Genomic DNA, 9,164 nt, shown 5'->3' with positions numbered 1-9,164 from the left:
TTTGTCCAGTCCGGCGCTAGCCACCTGCTCCTGATCCTTGGCGTAGGCCAGGGCTTGTACATATCAGTGATGTGTGCGCAGGGTGGACATGCAGAAGCCCTTCTGGGCGTTCTGGCTACCTTACCGTGGTATCACAGCTGGCGCTTATTACTAAACATCCGAAAGATTTGATAAAAGTTGAATGTATAACCTGACCTTTGAAGCAACTCACAGTTCCGCCCGTTGCAACAGAGCACTATGTCATTGACCCAGTCGTTGGGGTGCTCCATCGACTGTGCGTACTTTTCACTGGATTCTGTACGTGTGTTCCATAAATTATTAATGGCGTCACGCCCGGCGGAGTACAATTTTTCGTTATTGGCGTCCAGCTGCAAGTGCATTGACGCCATTCCGGTCGCTGTTTCTCCTCGGCATCCCGTATCACAAAGGAAACCTGTCGTCCGGTGGTTTAATTGAATTAGTTTGGGTTTCAGCCTTCAGTTTCTCTACTGCCCGTTTCCATTAGAGCACTCCACCTGCATTTTTCATTACGGTAAGCCCTGACAAGTTTTGTGCGTCAACATGTCGACCACGGATATGATGCACTGTGGAAATCAAGCGATATCTCTAACCTGGAGTGCTTCAAGAGCTGGTGTTGGCTCATTCTTTTCTCGCGGGATCGCACATTTATCGAGGTTTCCTTTGCGGCAGAGATGATATTTACTTTTGCGAATCCCCGAAATTTAGGAATTTCAGCCAACTAGCAAAATTTTCGCACCTATTTCGCTCTCTGTCTCTCCCATTCGGACCTCCCACTTCTCTGTCCCCTCTTCCACTCTATCCTCCGCCGGCTGGTGTTGCCACTCGATATTCCACACTGTGCCGGCTTTGTTCAAACAGGAGTTGACATTTTCTGTTCAAAACTTTCGACTAATTCCGGAAACCATATAATTTTTTTTTTTATATGTGAAATATATTTTTTTGTGAATATTGCCTCTGGTCATTTCAAAGCAAGATTACAATAACAATGCATACCAAATATTCAGTTTTTTACCTTCTAATTATTTGCCTCACCATTTCATAAAAATCAACGAATAATTTCGTACCTTTCACTACGTCGGTGCTTTAAAAAATCGTTGGCTTCCGAATATAAAGCAGACTTTTCAAAATGCGCGTTTGCAACGGTATGAGGATTCACTACGATTTTAAAAACTAAAAACAGGTTCCAACTTGACACCATCAGCCTTTCTGAAAAATTGTATACAAATATTTAAAATATACTACAAAATTTTGTTTGAAACCAAAAGAATTTAAAAGCTCTACAATACTCAATATATCCTAAGTAATTGATATCCCTCAAGTGACCGCGAAGACCAGTATTATTTTTAGCTCACACCGCGTCGCGGCAACCCTGTTTTTTACATAACAAGAAGAAGAAGACTCATCGACCCCCACCTGAAAGCGGGATCTGAAGATTTAATTGTATTTTGACCAGATATAATGGCCAGCACACAGTCCAACGATGCCTGCAGCATTATGTGAAAGCGAAGGCCTAAAGCCACTTCACCGGGAGAATGTGTTCAACTACTACATACCGCGACACCGGAATAGTGGAGCTACGGAGCCCTAGCGGTGAATGTTAGAACGCCCCAGATCGTACCCAAGATCCTGCCTAAAAAGGACCCGACAAACGTCTTTTTAATCTCGGCGGTAGGGGCAGTGCTCTCACCATCTTACGGCAGACCCCACTTAAAAGACGTGGAAGAACAACAAGCGGGGGAGCTTACGCCCTTTGGGAGCCACCCTGTTCTCTGTGGGATCCGTTCTGGCCTGGGCGCTAATCAAGTCCGCATTGCCGCAAGATAACGCCCCTGCTGGCGACCCTGGCAGGACTGGGAACAGGAGCCGCCATCGTCAAGGTCGGCACCGATTACATTCAAGGACGTGGACAAGCTGCAGAAGAACTAAATGATCTAATCAGAGGAACTAAAGTATCCGGGAACCCAAACCGGGTTCGTACTGTAATAGCTGTCTTGGCCGTACATAGCAAGTAATGCAATAATATTATCTCGCATATTTGAATAAAATTATACAATAAACCTGATTAATCGGTGTGCGTTGCTGCTCTAAAGACATACAGGCGTAGATTGAAATGCTGGTGTTTATTTTAAATTAAATGTACCTTTTAATTGCCGTCTTTAACTGTTAATAATGCTTAACAATTGAATTGTTTTAATTTATGTTATGTATGGTGTATATGCTTTACCTTTATTAATGGTTATTTTTTGTTTATAAAAACATCCATTCGGAAGTTTCCTCTAACGCCAATAATGTGCATTTCTATCGGGTTAAAACATTCTACAAATGCCATAGCGACTTCAATTGACGACTACTTTACCGTAAATATATGGTTTTTGTATTGCGAATCATAAGACTTTAAACTTATTGTTCTTCGTGTCTACATACTTCCTAGGCAAACGTCAATGGATTGGACTTAACTGACAATTAATCAGTAAATATATATATATATATATATCATATATATTAAAAAATTCAGTGAAAATCGTTGCAAACGTTGTCCTCGAAAAATAATGATTTTCGCGCTGCAAAAATTCGATCAGCTAAATACCTTGAATACATATTACGTTACAAGGTTGCACTCTGCATATAATGCGGGAACCTCCAGAAAGGGAGGGTTTCTCACGCTGCCGCTTGCAAGAGAAATACTAATCTAATTACAATAATAATTACACTCTAGGGCCTATAAACAAGATAAACATTGGAAGATGCAAACGATTACCAAATATGCAAATATTGCAATATGTTTGCCGGACTACATTACAAAATCAACAAAGCGCTTGGGCCTTTGGCGCAAGGATCTTTAACAATTATAAATTACATTTGAAAGCTTGGCGCCTTGATCAACAATAAAACCGATGTGTGGACTCGCCCACTGACTGGATTAGTTGCTCCCACTGCTGTTCTTCAGCTGCACCCCCAGAACTTCTCACCCAGTTCGCCCAGCTCCTGTGGTCACTTGCATCAGACGTTTGACAGCACCACGCGGTAGCCCACGGCTTGATGCCGGAGTTTATGGAGCTCATCTTTCGACAATTCGTCAGTATTTCCTTCACCGCCTCATCGGAAACGGACGAGCCGCACCAAATTTAAATGACTACAAGGAACGCGTAAAGAGTGTTTTATGAGCGCACAATGCTAAACATTTTCATTATATACTCACGCCATGAGGGACTCCCACCCTTTACAGCGAGGGCACGAAGGGAGCATTATCTATGGGCTGTTGCATATTTGCCCAAGCTAAATCTAGTTCTATGAGACTGTGCGCCCATTTGGATGCAATAAGTTCCAGTCAGATCTACGTTTGATAAACTTGTGACCAAGTTGCATTTTTTAATATAAAAGTAAAATAATAAAACTCACCCCATATCCCGGGTAACTGAACAACCTGACAGGAATAAATGCTTGATATCCCATGCTGGTAGGCGGATAAGGCTCTCGTGTGTTAGACGTGTGCAGTTACGCACCCACGTCAAGTAGCTTCAGCTTGGAACTGCTCTTCAGGATGCGTTGCAGGTGATCGTCGCTAATGATGCGCGATTCATCTGTTAAAGACACAGCCCAGACAGTTCTTCCAGATCTGGAAGCCGGGAGAGTCCATCTGAAAATGCTTGTTTTATGAAGTTTATTCACAAAATATGTGGTCAACCGCCTTACAGTTTCCGCCATTGATGCTCGGCGTTATGTGGAGTTGTCACCCGCAAGACTTTTAATGGCAGCCACGCTGCAATTTCTCAATGTGGAATACACCGTGAGATGTGGCCTGAGTGGTCACGTTCGGGGAGATTCAATAACGTTAGATTCGGACAGTGCGTCCTGTAACAAGCAACAGAAGTCAAAAATAACTCAAAATAAATGAGATGTAAGACTACACTACTCACCGAAAAGAATTCCGACAATTTGCGGTATTCCATGATTGTGCCAAGTAAGAGATGCGTAAGACGACTGCCCATTGTCTGTAATGCATTGCACAGGGAGTTGACACCCACAGCGCTCTTGCTGGCATTCATCTCAACCTATGCGATACAAATTAACATAAGAAATAGGTTTTTAACTATACCCAAAACTTACATTGATGGAACTTAAGTCTAAGCGCTGCAACCTGTGCATGTTATCCACCAAATACGTCAAGATGATCCGATGTGAAACCTTTCCAGCCAGACAATGTAATGCCAGCAGATTCGGACAACCGCTGGACAACTTGGAAAAGGAAGAAGCAATTTATGTCTGCAATTTTCAATTGGCTAAAGAAGGAAATTTTCGAAAATAAGTGATAGTTCGAGTTTCTATATTCAACACAAACATTCAGCTCTGTACAGGCACTGCGGCGGTTGTCCACAAACCACTTGAGCTTCAGTTCAATGCGATACTTCTCTTTCACCCATGTGTGGTAAGATCCATGGTGCGCCATAGTGTGTGGGCCTTGGGGAAATGTCGCCATAGTGAGCATACTCTGCCCGAGGCGAAGCAGGCGAGGTGGGCAAAACAACCCGAGTGTCACACAGCGTCTCAAAAAGATCTGTAAAAATATTACATTTGAATTGGCAGTTCATGATTTATGGTAAGTTGATTTTATTCTAACCCTAAAGAGAACTTCCTCTGGCAGCTTTTGGGACCCCAGACACTCTGCCCGATAGGCTCGGCAGCCGCATCGGCATCGAACACGGTGGAAACCTTCTTTTTCTCCACCACTTCCCTCCCTTTTTTTCTCTTTCGCGGCTCATATTCCGCTACTCATCGCTGTCCTGTTGCTTTGGTTTGCGGACGCGCTTCCGCGCCAGTTTTGAGACTGCAGGAACTGCAACAGGCGGAGATGTGGCACCAGCAAGTGCGCCATCTCCGGCATCGGAGTTTCTTGATGCACAGCTTGATACCCATTTTATTGTCACTAATTTCGCTTTTTCGATACATGGGTAACGTCTTGGGTTTGCGCGGGATCTGGAGGCGCGAGGGGATGTAGTGGCTGCTTTACTCGGCTTTTTGCCGCTAAGCGTTGTAGAGGAAAGAGGCTTTCCCGCTTTGGTATGGAGCAATTGACCGCCGTATGGGTTGTGCCTGCTCCTGTGGCGGTTGAGGTACCGTTGACTGTTGCTCTGCCGCAGGGGATCGCTGACCCTCAGCGGAGGCCGGGGAGCAGGACGTTGATGTTGCCGTGTTTAGAACTCATCCGTTTGGGTTTCTGATTTGGGCGGCGACAAGATGTTTCCAGTAGCGAGCTGCCGTGGTTCCCGATGTGGCAGTTTCGGCGGCCAGCAGGTGTGGGGGTGTTTGCGAGGGCGTAGGAGGGAGTGAGAGTGTTTATATCCACCGTGGCTGACTTATCCTTATCCCACCGGTCACTCTGCATTTGCTGTTATCCAATAATATCTTCTGGTTTGTACTTCTATAGCCGATCCGATAAGCCGTACCTTATAACAATAGATGCTTCGGCTTTCTCTTTTACGCCCATCTTCATCGGACGCCAAGGCCTCCGTCCACTTGAGAGACAGAGATTCGCTCATCACTCCCACTCACTCTTCTGCAATTGAAAAAAAGAGTACAAACGTTAATACTTGATTTACACTGTTTTTATCATTGCCTTATTGCTTATTGCTATTGCTGTTAAAATTTCATACAGAACTTAAAAAAAAAAAAAAAACAATTCATTTTAAGAATGTTCCAGTTATGGAATTCGATATAATCAGTATAGAACAGTTTATGGGCACTGCATTTACAAAAATTGTTTTCTAGTTTTGTGGGATTGATTAAGAGAATTTCACCTGTATATTGGTTATACCATTATTAAAAGAAAGATTTCGTTTTTATATCATTTTTCCAGCCGTTACATTCGAATTTTTTAAATTTTCTCCTTCCGGCCGGGAAAATCGATGCAAAAAGAACTCAACCCATTTTGGCGGTTTTTCACGGTTTCCTATTCGCCCCCGTTCTCAATACGAAGAGTTCTCTCCTCTCCGAACCCAACATACAGTCGTAAATCTCACCTGCTACAACAAATTACATATATATTTTTTTTTTATTTTTATTCGTTTGTTCGCTCTTAATAAACAAGTCGACAGCAGCTGGGGTCGCACCGACTTGTTAGTGACCTGGGGTGCACACCGTGCAAGTGCCCGGCCCATAAATCCTAGTTGAAAAATATTTAGAGATGGGGGTCTGATATGGATCTCTTTAGATAGGGGTATGTGTTTCTTAGGATGTTCCTGTTTCGGCCTGTTTGCGGCAGTGCATTTAAGTATTGCAATACAGAAGCTCGGCACGACGCGTGCAGGGTGCATAATCGGCATTCAACTCACCACTTGGAAGAGAGGGAAGTTAAACAAATGGGAGGATAGAGCTCTGGAGAAGACAAAGCCGGAAGAGCCTTCGGGGCTCGCACGCACTGCGGTACTGCGCCGCACAGCGGTGTGAACGGTACGGCACTACGTGTGTGTGTTTGAATTGTTCGAATTGATTTTAAGATTTTTTCGTTTGGCGTTTTGTGGACACTTCACTTTGAGTCCTTTTATACTGCCCGAACAAAGACTGAATTTACATTTGTGCCGATCATAGGAGGCACTGCACTGCAGTTGATCACGGCATTAATCACAATTCGTACATTTAGAGGTGCACAAATAATTAAAACTTATTTATTTGTTGCACAAACGACGGTAGATAGAGAGCTGGGGATGTTGTTGTTGTATCGATACATCACAACAATCGCCACGATGTAATTACATAGACATTAAATGCTCCAATAACCGCTGCGGGAGTGGCGCTCTGCGAAAGCGTTACATTTTAAAAACGATCCAGAGGGGAATACCCTTAGATTGAGTTAGTAGGCGTAATCCATGTTGGCCACCTCCGGGAGCACGGTGAGATTTCTTGTGCACCTCCAGCCACCGCTTGGCATCATAGTAGTCTTCGGGCGTGGCACGTCCGTCCAAAACTTGTAAGTCTCCCCAGGAACGTGACCCTCGCATAATTGGGACATTCCGTTGTCGAAGTGATAGACTACAAAGCTCAACAGGTGGATACAAAGTTATGGCCGGCCGGTTTAGGTCCTGGCCACAACACCACTTATCTCGTTTTGCTTGTACATATAATCCGAGAAGCTGCAGAGCGCCCGGCTGGTAAGGACCTTGTTGGACTCCCGAAACGGGTAACAGGACATAGGGGATATGTCCGGCGTATCCATTAATAATAAATTTGTTCCGCATCCTCAACTCAAGGAAATGCGTAAGCGATGTGAACTTTGCTGTAGCAAAGCTTCTCGGCGCTAGGAGGACAGACCTCGTCCTTGATACCCCTTGGATACCCGGTGACCGGAATTAAAGGGGAGCGGTAGTAGGGATCGGCAGCAGCTCTCGTTGATTTTTCTTTCAAACAAAACCGTTCCCCACTTTCCAGCAGGTCCCGGTGCCTAAGCTGTCCGGATTCTCGCAGCGGTACCACCTTATCAGGTCTCGTGATTTGTTTTCCAAGCACCTGCGATGCGGCGGCCACGTAACGCTTTCCAATTTGACTCACTATATTTGGCACAAAGCCAGCGTGTATCCTGGTATAATTGGATGTCTGTAAACGGAGTCCACTAACTGCTCACGAGTGCGCAGTATCTTCAGCTCTTGTGCTGTGGGGTAATCTTTAAGCCCATGCTTGGCATGAATAGGTGCTACAATCAGTTCCGGGGCATGGTAAATACAGGGATCTATAAGTAACTTGTGTGTCTGACGACCATAGGTTCGGACCCACTCTGTCCCCGATTCTGAGCACAATGACCTGTGTACCTGTGGACATCGCAATAATGATATATCAAACAATAAGGATACAAAAGTAAAAGCTTTCTTTTACCCTGGCACCAAAATGCGGCTCCGGCAAGTATAGCGTGGTCCATTTTACTAACTATAATTTAACTTTCACAAATAATTTAGAAACAATAATTAAGAGATTTTCATGTGTTTTATTTAAGGTTTTTATATATACAATGAAAAACAAAGGACTACAAATGACAGATAAATAAAAGTTATCCAAAAAATGGTTCTAAAAACACCTATTGTCGACCAAAACCCATGAAATCCTGGCATCAGACACCCGCCACTTGCAGCATATTCTCTACTAACGATCTTCTCACGGGGCTTTCCCTTGGACTTACCCGCCTCACACTCAAATTCGTTAATACGTCGCCAACCATCCCATGAAACTACTCTTTTGCCATCTGAGTCATATCCCGGTTTCATTGAAGTGGTGTCCACAACTTTCGTGGTTATATCATCACAAATGCTTTTTGGCCACTGCAAAAGCGCCATTCATGGTGTGGTCACGCCATGGTGGGTCCATAGCCCTAGCCAACCGGGCCACATAGAGAGTCCGGGATCCACTTTTCCCGAATGATCATCCTTGAGAACGCGACCGTCAATGCCGGAACTCCGACCGCGTCGATTGTCAAAAAGTTGATTCCTGAATCCACGCAACTGGATTGTAACCAATGCTGCGTAGGATTAGATGCGAAGGAAGACGCTCCGTGGAACTTGTAGCCACAGCTGATTCCTGGTGAAGTTCTGTGACAGAAAACTCCATTTCCCAGGGTTTAGCCTTTGGAGCTCGCAGGAATAGGGGAAGGAACTGTTTGGAGCCAGAGGACCTGCCCTGCTCCTTTAAACTCTGAGCATCAGTTCGGTGAGTCTCTTGCCGTGGTCGCTGTAGTTTATCCAACTGGAGATCAATGCCTAAATATGGGACTTCTTTAGCCAGTAAAACCTAGAAGAAATATTGTCTCTTACCTGAAAAATCATCAGTTCGCCAGCGAGTTTCCGCATTTGGAAGTTTGAGCATCTCCCGGAGCTCCTTAATGGTAAAAGCGGCCTGCAGGGGACCACGTCTTCCCACTAGATGCACTCGATCTACTTACTTCGCCGAGATAGGGCTTCCGAGGCTGCTCCGTTGTGAAAGGTGGTCTGTGGGAATAAGAAAAAACAATTATTATTGCTTACTTTGCTTAATAAAATGCACTTACTTTTTTTAGGGTATCCAGTGGACTTAAGGAGCACCCCGGCCACATCTACAGCGACGCTGTGCCTGACCAACAATCGTGACATCGCGACCACTGAGATCGGGAGCCAGTTCTCCGCACC

The 9,164-nt window shown here is 44.7% G+C and overlaps 4 pseudogenes; 1 reads left to right on the top strand and 3 right to left on the bottom strand.

Moving 5' to 3' along the window:
• Window positions 1–1,479: 1,479 nt before the first annotated feature.
• LOC121530401 lies at window positions 1,480–1,947 on the top strand (annotated as a pseudogene).
• A 994-nt stretch (window positions 1,948–2,941) lies between these two features.
• On the bottom strand, window positions 2,942–5,558 carry LOC121530400 (annotated as a pseudogene).
• Window positions 5,559–6,868: 1,310 nt separating this feature from the next.
• On the bottom strand, window positions 6,869–7,927 carry LOC121530404 (annotated as a pseudogene).
• Window positions 7,928–8,116: 189 nt separating this feature from the next.
• On the bottom strand, window positions 8,117–9,156 carry LOC121530399 (annotated as a pseudogene).
• Window positions 9,157–9,164: the final 8 nt, after the last annotated feature.

The sequence above is a fragment of the Drosophila eugracilis genome, unplaced genomic scaffold (assembly GCF_018153835.1).
Source record: "Drosophila eugracilis isolate 14026-0451.02 unplaced genomic scaffold, ASM1815383v1 contig_1443, whole genome shotgun sequence".
NCBI classification, from domain to species: Eukaryota; Metazoa; Arthropoda; class Insecta; order Diptera; family Drosophilidae; genus Drosophila; species Drosophila eugracilis.
Note: the sequence above shows the minus strand (reverse complement) of the source record. Positions and strands in the feature narration are given on the sequence as shown.